Source organism: Tupaia chinensis, unplaced genomic scaffold, assembly GCF_000334495.1.
Source record: "Tupaia chinensis unplaced genomic scaffold, TupChi_1.0 Scaffold000001_1, whole genome shotgun sequence".
NCBI classification, from domain to species: Eukaryota; Metazoa; Chordata; class Mammalia; order Scandentia; family Tupaiidae; genus Tupaia; species Tupaia belangeri.
The window spans coordinates 3,319,786-3,335,448 of record NW_006159427.1 but is presented as its reverse complement, the minus strand read 5'-3'; the positions used below and the strand labels follow the sequence as shown (position 1 = coordinate 3,335,448).

The 15,663-nt window shown below is 36.4% G+C and overlaps 1 protein-coding gene and 1 pseudogene across 1 annotated transcript in view; one reads left to right on the top strand and one right to left on the bottom strand.

Moving 5' to 3' along the window:
* GPR158 (G protein-coupled receptor 158) overlaps nucleotides 1-15,663 on the bottom strand; it is a 483,854-nt gene that overhangs the window by 353,239 nt on the left and 114,952 nt on the right. The window lies entirely within an intron of this gene.
* On the top strand, nucleotides 12,865-13,575 carry LOC102477183 (chloride intracellular channel protein 1 pseudogene; annotated as a pseudogene).

Here is a 15,663-nt window from a genome sequence, read left to right as displayed (position 1 = left end):
GATGACTACTCCATTGTGAGTCGCTTCCCCCACCCCGCCCCCCAAGTCTTGATGGTAAGTGCATGTGCCCTCTGTCAATTAAAAATAACGAGATTACAGTTACGTGAGAGGAATAAGTTCTAGTCTTAAATAGCACAGTAGGGTAACTATAGTTCATGATAATTTGCTGTATACTTCAAGATAGTTAAAAGAGTGAATGTCCCCAACACAAAGTAATGACGAGTGTGTGAGATGATTATTTTAGTTAATTATGTTAATTACCCACATTTTATAACACATTGTGTTCATATACTGAATAATCACACTTTACTCCTAAAATATATACAATTATCATGTGTTTATTTAAATTTGAAAATTCAGTAAAATACTCTAAATGCTTTGTCAGGGGCAGAGAGATACAGGAATGGAAGGCATGGTCATGATCATCTTTGGTCACATATCTTAGTGGAGGCGATAAACACAGAGGCCTAGAAGCATTCCAAGTATCAAGCTCCCACTTCTCAGTTTTCACTTTGAAAATGTCTCCAAGTCTTCTTCCCAGCAACATGTGAAGGAAGAGTGTTGAAAAGGTTGTTACTGGTATGAAAGTCTATTCTACGATTATTGTAATTGTTAATGAAGGACTAAGGTAAAGAACAAGAATTCTAACAGACTAATGGGAGAATATCCATAAAAAGAAAAGATTATCCTTAATACACCTGTGGTTCTCAGTGTTTAGGGTATGTTAAAATTACCAGGAAATCTTATTAAGTCAGGAATTCAGAAGGTTGAGGAAGAGCTTGAAAATCTGTATCTTTGACAAGTATTTCAGATTATTCCAATAAAAGTAGTCCTTGACTATACTTTTAGAAACACATCTCTACACAAAGCTCAAATTGTAAAATCTCCCACGGAACTGCAGAACAGTGCCTATGAAACTGAACTTTCTGGAAACTTTTTAAGATGATTAAACAAAATCCCAACATACAATCCTTTAATACCAAGAGGCTATAAACGGGATTCTAGAAGTAAAAATGTTATTAAACTTGCATAATTCAATATAATTTTCCTAAACAAATGCCCCTCAACCACATTTTCAAGCAAAGATAGCCTTCTATAATTCTAGCAGTATTGTTTTCCTGACAAGAATTCCTTTTGTCATTGTATCTCAGATTTTAGAAAGCTTCACTTAGCACACACAAAAGTCAGAGTTTAAGATATGAATGATAGGGGCCAAGAGGTGGTGCGGTAGTTGGGGCACTGGACACTCACATGGCCAACCATGGTTCTAGTCCCCGATCTGGGAGATAGCTTGCTCACTTTTCCTCTCTTTCTCTCTCTGTCTCTGTCCCTCTCTGGTGAATGCATATGCCCTATAGCAAATTTAAAATAATAATAAAATTAAATAAATAATTCTTAAAAAGACATAATGAAGAACAATCTATATTGACAATTTAAAATGCATTTAATGTATACTAAAAAAAAAAAAACAGAATAAAGGTAGTTTAGTTCATTCCTATAATAGTTCATAATATCTCTTCTGTGCCTTTCTAACAGCTATATGACTTTGATCGTTAACTGGCATCAAGAAAAATCAATTTTTAAAACATCTGCACTTACAGGTTCTTATAATTGATATACCAAAGGGTAGATCTCATTCTGACCTCAAAACATATGCTCATTTACCTTGTAACTGAGCATTTGTTTTCCACCTGTCACCAATTTCTTCATGATACTCTACATGCAGTCGAACACTGTCTAGCCCCCAAAACAGCCTATTCTATCACTCACATGTATAGGATGTAATTTGACCACATGAATAGACTGTTTTGATAAGTGTGTACATATGTGTATTTTCTAAAAATACAAGAAAAATGGGTATCTCATAAGAAAGTTTAGAAAGAGGTGAGCAATAAAAATAACACAGGGAGTTATGTAAATAACTAATAAAAACATTTATCTCAAAGGCAACATAACTGGGCCAAGCAGAAAGAAAAGTATCCCAACGGCAAAAGACAGTCACAGAGAAACCTGTGCACTGCCAACTTGCCTTTTCTTCTATTTCTCACAGGGTAGATAAAAACAATATCTGGGGGGAAGGGGGGAATCATTTCCGGCATGGCATAAAGAAGGTACAGAAGAGACTGAATGACTTGGGAAGCAAATAAATTATTTCTCTCTAATAAGTCTATAACAGAACCGCCTACACAACGTTCTAAAGTATTTTAGCTGTAGTAGGTGTGAATTACCTTACAAGTCTTTTTATCTCAAAAAAAAATGTTTAAAATAAGGCAAATGTTATTTTCTAAGCATACTAGGAAAACAAAACCAGAAATCTTTATGTTATATATGTTAAAAAAATTAAGGTATCAATTTTGTTAAGAAAATCCTTGGATGAATTTTCAACAGTAGCTCCTTTGTCAAACAAACCCCTTTGCCCTGGTTAAAAGTGAGGATACCCTAGTTAGATTACATAATGTCATTCTTCCATAAGTTAAGAAACATTGATATTGCCAATGAAGTTGCCAGTGTTGGAGGTATGACTAGAAGGATGCCTGATGGTCTCAACACAGCAAACTAGAGGGGACAGAAAGGACATAGGTAATATGAGGGGTGCATCTCCAGGGACCAGAAATCACTAACAATGCAATAACATAAAAATGTGGTATGAGAATCAAGATATCTCAGTTATAACCCCACTCATGACTCAAATCAGTTGCCTGCCTTTGGTTAAGATACAGCCTTTCAGGCTGGCCCCATGGCCAAGTGGTTAAAGAAACCGAATTCCACATAGTCAGCTGTGCAGTTCAAGTCCCACACCCAGCAGACTGAAAAGCGTGTTAGGCATGTGTGCATGTGTGCCTCGAATTTCAACACGATACAGAACTGAGGAAAAAGAACTGCAGCATGAACATGTTCACGCTCTCAGTCTCTCTGTCTTTCTCTGGCAAGTACACATGTCCTGTGGCAAAAAAAATTTTTTAAGTAAAAAATATATTTACAGCCTTTCTTGCTTTAGTGTATGTCCTGTAGTTCTTGATCTAGAAGCCCAAGAAATTATAATGTTAACATATGTAGACTTCACTTATAATTCAAGAAGCTCAGTATTGGTTCAAAGCAATCCTAGATAAAATGTTTAAAGTCAAGTACATCCCTGGATAACCTTCCTTTCTTGCTGAAATTTGAAGGAACATTTGCTATTCTATTTCTCTACTTCATAAGCAGCCAACATTTTTCCTCTAAATTAGGATTCCCCTCCCCACCCAATCTCTGATTGCTGTGTTTATCCTAGTATATTTTGACTGTTTCTATTTTCATTCCATTTTGTACAGGAGAACCAACTTCTGTCTTGATGAATGAATCTCCTGAGAGATATGATCCATTTTTATAAACATTCTGAGAAGGTAATTTCCTGCTTAAAATAGAAAGTTGACATTTTTGTTTTTCTGTCTATATTTATAAATTGACTGAAGTATAAAAACATGTAAATAAAAGATGGGGTCTTGAGAGAGTAAAGAAAAAAGGGTTAAAGAAAGGAGAATAAAGAAGGAGAGGAAAGCAGAAGAGATAGGAAATATGAAAAATACAACATAAAACTTCTACCAGAGCAGTGAGTACATTATACAACCTCTATTAGTTTAATAAGCACCAAATCAAAAGTTTTTCTTAAGAATCTGTGACAAGAGAATCAAAAAAGCAAATGGGTAAACAATATATTCCTAAAAACAACACTTGATAACACTTAAGAAATTTAACAAGGATGTAGAAAATTGAAGCTTATATGAGTTTAACTGCTTGGCGATATCACTGAATTATATTAATACTGTTGGATTAAGAGACTACATGACACTAGAGCTTGGAAATACTTCTTTGACCTCTGAGTATCAGGCACCCTGGCCTACCTCTGCTGACTAGATTTTGGACATTTACCCTCATTCCTCTGATGGCAAGAAGGATGTGAGCTGGTAACTGGTTTTAGATAGCTCAGGAAGCGTTCATCATCACCAAAGCATCAATCAAGGGCACTACTGTGCATTTCTGCCCACAAAGAAACATCATGCTAATGGGACAGATTTCTAACTTCATACTCTGAACTAGAAGTGTGGATAGGTAACATTCAGAAGTCCTTGATGTCTATTGCCATATTCGAGTCCCTAACTTTCCCTGCCTTATGCCAAATGCGTGACTAGAATATACAGAAGATTCTGTCCAGCAGCACTTCTAGGAACATAATTTGAAACAGGTAACTCCTGAAAATCAGGAAGTATGCAAATAATATGACTTCCTGTAATGATTACTGCATTCCTTCAATATTTGAGTTACCATTGTGCTAAGCCTTGTGCTAGCAATTCAAGATAAAATTGGCTATAGAACAGATACATGTAGCTTAAAGTCTAATGGAAAAAAGAGACATAAAATCATCACATAAATAAATACATAATTAAAAATTATTGTAATACTAAGGAAAAAAAAAACCAGGAGAAGATGTTATAAAAGCAGAGAAATCAAGCCTAGTCTGAAGTCAGAAGAAGCTTCTGTATGTGAATGCTATTTGAGATTGCTGAAGGGGAGAATAAAGGTATACTAGATTAAAATGGAAGAAAAAAGGGCCAACCCAATAGCCTCATGGTCGAGGGGCCTATTTGGTCAACTCCATGGTTGGAACCCCAAACTAGTGGCTTGAAAAACATGCATGGCTGTGCAAGCCCTAAATCCCATCCTCACAGGATGGAGAAGAGATTTGGGGTGTGACCATGCCTCATTGAGGGGTGCTGTCTCTCTTCTTTTTTCTCTGGCAAGTGCACATACACTCTGGCAATTAAGGGGGGGAAAAAGGAGAAAGAGATCCAAGCAGTTAACTGGGCAGACAGGTGTTCTGAGGAATGAAGAAGTATACAACACTGGGGAAGGAAAGGAAAGTCAAGTCATAGCTGCTAGGGCAAGAATATCTAAGAGTAGTGAGATGACAATAAAGAAGTGGTCAGCACTAAATCAGGCAAGAACTTACAGGTCATGATAAGGATTTATACTTTATTCTAAGCGCAGCGAGAAGCAACAAAAACTAAGTGTCTCATACTTTTAACTCTATTAACTGCCATGAAAATAATAGGACAGAAGCAACAAAAATAGATGAGAAGCAATCAATTAGAAAAGTTGAGTTTTGGATAGTTCAAAATGAGGTGCTCCTGGGTAGACGTTAAGAAAAGAAGACAAATATTTATGAGGCAAAATCCACAGGATTTAGGTATGGTGATAAGAAAGAAAGATGCAAAGGAAGACTTGTAGATTTCTGGCTTATGCCCATTGGCAGATGGCTTTGTTCACTGGAATAGAGAGCCTGGAGGAGGACAGGGAAGAGCAGTGTAACATCAGTGAAATCAGTTTAGGGTGTGCTGGGTCTGAAATGACTTTGGAACATCCAAAAATAAATGGTTTATAGGCACAAAATGCTTGGGTTATCGCCTGACTTTTCTCATATCTCCTCCCCCTGACACATTAATACTTCAAAGGCATGCTTTCCAGGAATTCCAAATCTTTCTCACTCGATTTTACAGAAAATTTCAATTATACCATCTCTTTCAAATTCAGTTCCAAGCCTTTCCCTGCAAATAGGAGGGAGGAAAAAGAGTCAAGCTGCTTAGGTGAAACAGGAAACCAACTATTCTTCAGTTTCAAAAAGAATCTATAGAGTTCTAGAAGAACCACCTTTATGGAAAAAGCTCATGTGGCTTTAAATAGCAATTTTTCTCTTTTACCCTACGGATGTACCAATGGGCAAATAAATTAACCTTTCTGAAGCTATAATAAAGTATATATGAAGCATACCTTGACAAAGATTCTGTGTCTCTTCAAGGTTAATAGCAACCATCAGTCCCTAAATCTCTCTCAAAGTCTTTTGTCCTTGAACCAGTAGAACTTCTTTCTTCATTAGAGATGGTAAAAAGAGCTTGAATTCTCAAAGCAAAAGGCCTAAAGTCTTGACTTTATAGAATCTGAGATTCTAGCACAGTTCCAGCATACTTAATAAAAAAGACTGATAGTTTCATTAAACATACTGAAACTTAAACTAAACTGAATGGCACCACTATATACAATACAAATTTTAAAGAATAAAGAACTTTGTGTATCAGGATCTCACTACATTGGTAATAACATATGTGACAGAGCCTGGCAACATCAGCTCTGTCCCTCAGTTTTCTCATCCATGAAACTGGGGAAATAGTTGCAATTTCACTATATGACTGTATATGGCTGTAGTGAGGACTAAATGGCTTAATAAATGAGTGCCTAGCCCATAGTAAGTATTCAAAAATAATAGCTTATGTTGTTACATTAAGAAAAATGAGTCAAAATTTTGATTTGTTAAAGGTCCCACACATAGGCTAGTGAAAAGAAAAACTGGAATTTAAACCCCGGTTCTCACATCTTATCTGTAGCACTGCAACAGGACAAAGGGTGGGGAAGGGGATATAACTAAAAAAAAATTCACAGGATTACCAGCCAAATAGGCAACTAACACATAATTAATGTATTTTTAATTAGTAGTCATTTTACCAGTCTACTACAATTATGATTAAAATGTTTTACAAAGGATCTAAAATAAAACTTCTTTACAAACCCTGCTCACTAGAACATGACTATGTTTAATGTGACCATGAAATTAATGTGATCATAAGCTAACTTACTCTTGAGTATTTTGAACATGTTTAAAATCTAAAATGACTGAATCCAAGTTAATGTCCTCTAATTTTCCCGATCTGTTCTATTCAAATTATAGTTAGGGCTGGTCCTAAAATCTAGTGGTTAAGGGAGCTAGATATCATGTGGCTGGCCATGGTTCAAATCTTAGCTCCAGTACACACCATGTGGGGATGCATGCGTACCCAAACCTAATGGGATGGAGAAATAGAGGAGAAAAGATTGTGGCATGACCATCCCCTATAAGGGGTGCTTTCTCCATCTCCTCTTTCTCTCCTTTCTTTCTCTCCTGAGCTCATGTACCCTCTGGCAATAAAAAAAAAGAAACCTACCAATAAATTAATTGTATTAATTATTATCAGAAAGTCATCATTTCTTTTTTAAGAATTCTTTCATTTAACTTATTAACTAATTTATTTATTTTAATTTGACCAGAGAGGGACAGAGTGACAGGGGGCGAGGGAGTGAGAAAGCAAGCTGCCAGGTCTGCAGTCGGCCATGCAAGAGTCCAGTGCTCCTAACCACCAAGCCACCTGCTGACCCCTTATTTCATTTTTTAAATGAATGAACTGTCATTTTAAAGCTGAACCAAAAGCAGCTATTTAAATGCTAAGATATTTGAAGAAAATATCTTCATTTTATAGAGGAAAAATAAGACAAGAGGAATTTGTAATTTGCTCAAAGTCACAAGTAATTGCTTAAACAGGTATTGGCAAAAGGCTAAACCCAAGGTTTCATGACTCATTCCTAAGAGAATGTCAAAAACTAATAATAGAGGAACATAAGCATTACCTTAAAATATTTAGAAAGTTCCTAACACCGCTTTTATACAGTACTGGTTCATTTGAAAATAATTTACTGACTAGCAATGACATTTTATTGACTGTATTTGATCCTCACTGAGAAAGCAAAGGTTAGTAGCATAGTTACCTCATGACTAATCTATTCCTCGACACCCCACCTCCATCTATGACACCATTTCCATGTGGACTATAGAAATCTACATGTAAAAATAGAAACTATTTTGGTGGCATTCTAAAAGGGGTGGGAGAACTGAAAGAAAAAGTATTACATAGATAATATCTCCAAGTCTCTCACTGTCTGCTACTAGAATTTTTAATGCCTTTCATTGAGGATCCTATTTCAGAGCTTTTGGGAAAAGATTCAATAGTACTAAAGAATAATTTACACACAATAAAATACCCTAATTTCATTTATGTAATTCAATGAGTCCTAAGGTCACAGATCTTACTTATGAATCTGATCTAGTCCAGAAAGACTCTCCTTTGAAAAATGAAGATATAGCCAATATTTTATTTCAAAATCTCAAAGCCTTCACAAACATCCTGAAGTTTATTCAGGTACTCTCATAGATAAAGCCTAAGAACTCTTGATCGAGAAATAACAAAACATCTTAAGGGAATCATATTAAAATAAACATTATTTTCAGGTTAAACAGTTTACTTTTTATCCTATGAAAGGTACTCTTTGATCTCATTTGACCAAGTATGCACTTGAAACCATGTATAGAATATTTATAAATTTGGCATATGTAATACCAAAATGTATAGTCAGAATATATACACATGACACATATTATTGTATGCATCCCACTTAAGGTTACTATTTTTAAAAAAGCTTTTATGGTTAGTGCTTTCCACAATAAAATGTGTATTAATTTTAAATTAATCTAGTAAATATTTCTATTTATAGTGGGAGACATGGAATAATGAAACCAAGAGTAATATGTTATGGGAAACTAATCTTTGTTAAATATCCACCTCTTTGGGTAATCCTTTTGTAATTTACTGAATTCAAATAATATTCATTTAGCACTTCCTATGTGTAAAGTGTGTGTGGTAGGGATCACATAAAAAATACTTTTCTACTTATATATTTTCAAAAAGTTATAAATAAGAATTTATACCATATTACTAAATATCTATTTTTTTTTAGCTTTTTGCCATAGCATAAACCATAGCCATGCATTGTGTGTTCTCTCTCAACAGAGACAGAGAGAGACAGTGAAAGGGAAAGGAAGAAATCACCCCTAAGGGGGGATGGCCACACCACAATCCCTTCTCCTCCATTCTCCTCTTGGGATGCTGGGCATATATGCACGCATACCTGGTGCGATTTTCAAGCCACCAGGGCCAGATTCAAACCACAGTCAGTCATACAGGAGTCCAGCACCTTATCTACTATGCAATCTGCTGGCCCTCTAAATGTCTTTTAAAAATAAGATACTGGCCAACTAGGTGGCACAGTTGTAACACAATGTTCAAGCCATGCTGGATCCACATGGAAGATCATGGGTTTGGTTCCCTGGTCAGCCTACATACCAGGTACACATCTATGATCCTGACTGGCTATGAAGGCTGGGGTAGTGGGGTGGGGGAGTTGTGATATGAAACACTATTGAGAATGCTTGTTTTTCTCACTCTTTCTCTCTCACTCATTCTCATAAGAGAAACAATTTTTCAATGCCATTCTTACTTAAAACAACCCACAGGATAGGAATACATTCAGTCAGAAAAGTACTTGCATATCCATGTTTATTGTGGAATTATTCACAATTGCTAAGACATGGAACCAACCTAAATGGCCATGATCAGATGAATGGATTGAAAAAGTGTGACACATATACACGTTACTAGTCATCCATAAAAAACAATGAGATCCTGATATTTGATAGAAAGTAGATGAATATAGAAGATTTACTGCTAAACAAAGGCAGCCAGACTGAAAGAAAGACACTGTATGTCCCTACTTAATATATACCAAATGTCTGCTCTCTATGGCAGAAACGGAAAGATTGGAAGAAGGACATAGAGAACAACTGTGGATACTAAAGACAGTGTGGGATGTGGCTGGAAAATGGGAGAGGGTGAGAAGAAGGGAACCAAGGGGGAAAAGAAAGAAGCAAAACATTTAAGAGATACGAAAATGGAAAATTACCTGTTGAGATAATGTGCATGATAATATCTTAAACTGGACTAATATACAGTGTATTCATGTTGGGAAATTCATTTTGCAAGCTGTGATGATATATAGTGATTGAATGTATTTTAAAAAAAGAAAAAAAATACAAAAACCAACAACAACACTGGGTTCAACCACAGATTCAAAATTAAGGGTAAGTTTTGTAAGAAAACAAGAAATTAGAAGGCTTATTTGTAGCCAGTGAAATTGTACTGAGATTATGAACTTTTTTTTAACTTTTTTATTTAAATATTTTATTTACGTTCATACATCATTACAGCACACAAAATGAGATTTTCCATCCAGAATACACTGTATATTGGCTCAATCAAGCACATCAACATTTTTGTTATCATCAACAAATAATTTTCCATTTCTTGTTTCCTGTAAATTTTGGGGGTTTTTGCCATCCTTGATTCCTTATCTCTCACCCTCTGCCATATCCCACCCTCCTCCCACACTGTCTCTGGTATATATGGTTGCTTTCTATGCCTTCCCCCACACACACACATTTTATTGATTCACTAAAGATATTAATTAATCTAAATATTTTGAATAGCAAGCACAGCTGATATATACATATCCATAAACACAAGTCTGACTCTAGGTATAAACCTCAGTGAGTAGAATGAACATACTATAAGGAGCACTTAGCTGGGACTATATACCTGAGTGCAGTCATCAAATAGGTATTTTTAATGCATTTTTTAATTTAAAAAAAAAAGTTTTATGGTTTTTTTCCTGAAATTTTTTTTAAAAACTTAATTAATTTACATTCATTTCCTAACCATCATCACAGCATACAAAATATGATTACCAATCCAGAATACAGTGCATAGTGACTTAATGCATGTTATTATCAAAAAATTTCCATTTCTAATTTACCCCTATTTCTGACCTTCTGTCCTTTCCCACCCTTTTCTCACACTATCTCTGGTGTCTACAGTTGTCTTCCATTCCTTCCCCCCTGCCCCCAAATTGTATTGATCACACAATTTCTTAAAAAAGTCTAACTATTTTCAATAGTAAGTTCAGCTGGTAATTTCAAGAAAAGCAGTTTTAACTTAAATCAAAGAAATCCTAAGGAACTTTGCTTAAAACTTAAAGCCAGGAAACACGTTAGGATTCTGTACAAATGGTAAGTACATGAATCTATCAACATCTCAAGACAGGACACAAATCCTTAAAACTGGACAACAAAGCTTAGAAAAAAATCAGCAATGTTTTAGTCAAAAGTCATAAAATTCTATTTCACCGATTCAGTCTCATGTACGTTATCTTCTGTTGTTGTTTGATTTTCCCGATTAAATTCTGGGACATAATATTCAACTCCAGACTTGTCCCTATGATTAAGTTGGCCATTTTCTTAGTTTTTGAAATCTTATTTCTGTGTGACTGCATTTAATTTTCCTGGTGTAAAACTCCCTGTCACCGATTCAGTCTCATGTACGTTATCTTCTGTTGTTGTTTGATTTTCCCGATTAAATTCTGGGACATAATATTCAACTCCAGACTTGTCCCTATGATTAAGTTGCCCATTATCTGAGTTCTTGAGCTCTTATTTCCATGTGTCTGCATTTAATTTTTCTGATATAGCACTCCCTTGAGAACTTGGAGATCTGGTCTGGTGCTGATAAATTCTTTCAGGTTTTCTTTATCTAAGAATGTTCTTGTCTCTTCTTCCCACATGGCGGATAATCTTGCCGGGTACAGTATTCTTGGTTGAAATTGCTTCTCCCTTAACACTTTGAATATATTTTCCCGTTCTTTCCTCGCTCTCATTGTTTCCAATGAGAGGTCTGCTGTTAGTCTGATGGGATATCCTTTGTAGGTAACTTGCCATTTCTCTCTTGCCAATCTTAGTATCTTGTCTTTGTGGTTTTGGTCAACCTGGCTATAACATGTCTTGGAGAAGATCTTCTTGTGTTGATTCTACTTGGGGTCCTTTGTATTTCTTCAGACTGGATCTTTGAATGCCTCTCTGGGTTTGGGAATTTTTCTTGCAGGATGTCATGGAATAGATTACCAATGTCCTTATGAGTCTCTTCGCCTTCTGGGATACCAATTATCTGGATATTAGGATGTTTGATGGTATCTAGTACTTCTCGTATATTATTCTCATTTCTGGGGGCCATTTTCTCAGTCTTCATGGTAGAGTTTTCTAGGCCAGCAATTTTCTGTTCTACACCAGAGATTCTATTGTCTGTATGATCTAATTTGCTTTTAATACTTTCAAGGGAGATTTTGACTTCCTATATCATAGCCTTCATCTCTAACAGGTCCATTTGATTCTTTTTTGAAGTGTGTAATTCCTCTTTTAGATCTTGCAAGAATTCCCTCACCTCCTGGAGCTCATCAGCTCCTTTCTCCTTACTCTTCTGCAGTTCATTATCTCTCTTCTCTTCCATCTCAGTTAGGTTCGCCATTATGAATACTCTAAATATTCTTTATCAGACATCTTCATAATTTCCACTGAACTGTATGTGGATGAAGAGGAGTTATTCTCTTCCCTGGGAAGAGAGGTATTTTCTTGCTTTCCCATATTTCTTGCGGTCCTACAGTGATTTCTAGTCATCTGATGGATGGTGTGTTTCTTCCTAATTCTTGAAGTTCAATCTGAATGTTCAGGAGCGTGCAGAAAGAGGTGATCTGTAATCTCTTTGCTGTTCCATTGGTATCCCTTTGTGCAGCAGATTCAGTAGATATTGAGGAATATGTTAACCCTGATAGCATTTGGATGTTTGGCTATCGTTCCCATAGATCCGTCACTCAGTTTTGTGGGCTGGAGGCTGAATTATCAGTAGGAAATCTTCATTTCTCTTTTTTCCCTGAAATCACTAGTTCTCAGGAGCCATGAGGAGTCTTCTTCTGAAGGCCTGCTACCTGCCACTCCTTTCTTTACACATAGTTCCAATCCATAAAAACAATCAAACAACCTTCATACACATTTCAGGTAACTTTTGCTCATGATGATTTTAAAATTCTGATCATTATTTCATTTAAACATTTTTAAGTTTTATTGTATTTACAACTGACACATAATAACTGTATAAATTTATGAAGTGCAGTATGATGTTTCAATACACATGCACATATAATTATCAAATCAGGGCAATTAACATATCAGTCACTTCAAACATTATCATGGCGATAACATTCAAAATCCTCTCTTTTGGACAGCTACTTCCTGGTCCCTATGCAACCATGGCTAAAGAACAACCACAGGTTGAATTATTCATGAAGGCTAACAGTGGTGGGGTCAAGATTGGGAACTGCACCTATTCCCAGAGACTGCTCATGGTGCTCTGGCTTAAGGGAGTCACTTTCAACGTCTTCACTCTTGACACCAAGAGATGGCCTTTGACAATGCAGAAGCTGTGCCCAGAAAGGCAAATCCTATCCCTGTCATTTGGTACTGAAGTGTATACAGACATCAACAAGATTGAGGAATTTCTGGAAACAGTGTTGTACCCTCCCAGGTACTCCAAGCTGGCAACTCTGAACCTTAAGTCTACCACATATTTGCCAAATGTCTGCCTACATGAAGAAATCAAACCCAGCACTCAATGACAATCTGGAGAAGGGGTTTCTGAAAGTCCTGAAGGTTTTAGACAATCACTTGACCACCCCCTCCCAGAAGAAGTGAATGAGACCAGTGGTGAAGATGAAGGTATCTCTCAGAGGAAATTCCTAGATGGTAATGAGCTCATGTTGGCTGACTGCAACCTGCTACCAAAGCTCCACATAGTAGAGGTTGTGTCTAAGAAGTACCAGGGACTCACCATCCCAGGAGCCTTTCAGGAAGTTCATCCATATTTAAGCAATGCCTATGCTTAGGAAAACTTTGCCACTATATGTCCAGATGATGAACAGATCAAATTGGCCTATGAGAGAGTAGCCAAGACCCTCAAATAAGTCCCTTTTAGGGATTCCTTGCCACCTTGTATTTTCTCTACAAAGGCCTTGGGTGATTTTCACATTGCCACCCGAAGGAAGAACTCCAAAAATGGCCAGTGGAAAGGGAATCCAGGAGCATTTGTTCAGATCTGGGGTGGAGGGTTGAGGGGAAAGGGTGAGGGACTTGGATGATATTTTTGTGTGTGTGGACTGGGGAGTGGAGTTGAGCAATAGGTTTCATGATAAGCTACAGAATGAAAAAATATCCTCTCTTCTAGCTATCTTGAAATATACAATAATTATTTGCTACAGTCATCCCACCATATTACTTCTATAGCAATAAAAAGACACAGTGTGCTCAGGAAGTTTAGAATATATTGTAAAATAGATCATTAGAACTTACACTATGAATCTTAACATGTGGAAGCATCTATCCCAATTCCATTAAAAGGAAACCAACCCCATCGTAAAAGAAAACCCAGAAATCTGATTATAAGATAGGCAACAAAAAATCCTATTTACAAACACCATCCCTGTGGAATCCCAATTTTCCTACTGTTCCTTCTACTTTTGGTCAACTGAAAGGTCTTTCATCCTCTCAATTCTCTGTTGTGTATGTTCTACAGTTATCTCATCAGACCTAGGTGCTTATAGACTAGTACTTTACCATTTTTCTTGTTATTATTTTTTTTAGAGAGAGATTTTTGCTATAAGGTGTGTGCATGCACCAGAGAGACAGAGACAGAAAGTGAAAAATCACACCCCGCCCCCCGGAGGAAGGTCACACCACAATCCCTTCTCTTTCATTCTTTTCTCAGGATTTTGGGCACATACACACACACACCTGGCATGAGTTTCAAGTTGCCAGGACTTGAGCCATGGTCAGCCTTCCACATTTACCCTGTAATATACATTGCTCCTAGGTTACCTCCTGCTCATTATTACTATAGGTCACTGCTTTAAGAGAGAAATACCTTAATTAGTAGTATATGTATTAAGGTAAGTTATTTCACGCTATAGTTCAAAAATTCATCCTGAAGTTCCACTGGATTTACACACAAACACACACAAGAAAATTATTTATCTTCATGTCACACACTCAATATAAGTCTATAGAGAACACTGCCATTCATGGTCCCTCAAGGATCCAGGATATCAGACACTTCTCTTTCTTGAAACTGCACTAAGAGAGAGAGAAACAGACAGACAAACACACAGACAGAGAAGGTATAGAGTGTTTTATGCCAGCAATAAAATTTTTGCTGCAAAAAGAACAGACATCATTTTTATTCATGGTCCAGAATTAGTCCAACCCAAATGTAAAAGGGTTAGAAAATGCATTCTTCTGTAGGAAAGGAGAACTAAATATTGGAGAACATTTATAAAACCTAACTACACTAAGCAAAGTCTTTTTATTCTCTTCACAAGAATTCATATTTAAAAATATTCTGTCTACCCAAAACAAAACAAAACAAAAACTTCTGCATTTAAGCATAATTCATTTCAACAAGACACACTGAAGGGGTAATATTTAATCTAGCCAAAAGGAAAGAAATGTGTTGTGTTAATAACTGTGCAAGCTTATTTTGGCTAAATGTACAAATTTGGTTAGGCTTCCTGAAGTATTAAAAGAAGCCACAGAATCTCCATTCTACTTTCAAGCAAGAATGGACCCCATACATAGCACTGGAGACTAGGAAAGGTACTTTTCATATATCACTGTGGCAAGTTGCAAGGCCAAAATCTTTTCATACAAAGGAACTACATGATACTATCAGCAAAGGTAATCAAAATAAAGAAACACTATAATAATAGCTTAACAATCAATATCAAACTTTATTTATTATGTATTGACCTTTATTCTGGTCTTTCTAATGTTTAACAAATCACCACAATGCTTAGGAGCTAATTGTGGGAAGCTGCGCACCAGCGAGTCTGCCGAGGTTTCTCAGAGGGCAAACAATTACCATGATTGGTTCCCTTCCAAAAACCTGACCTTCGAAACCTTGCTCTGATTGACGACTAGAATCCCTCAAATTTGCATATCCGGCACCTCATGATTGGTCCAAAAGCAACCAATCATAACCCACCGTTAACAACCAATCA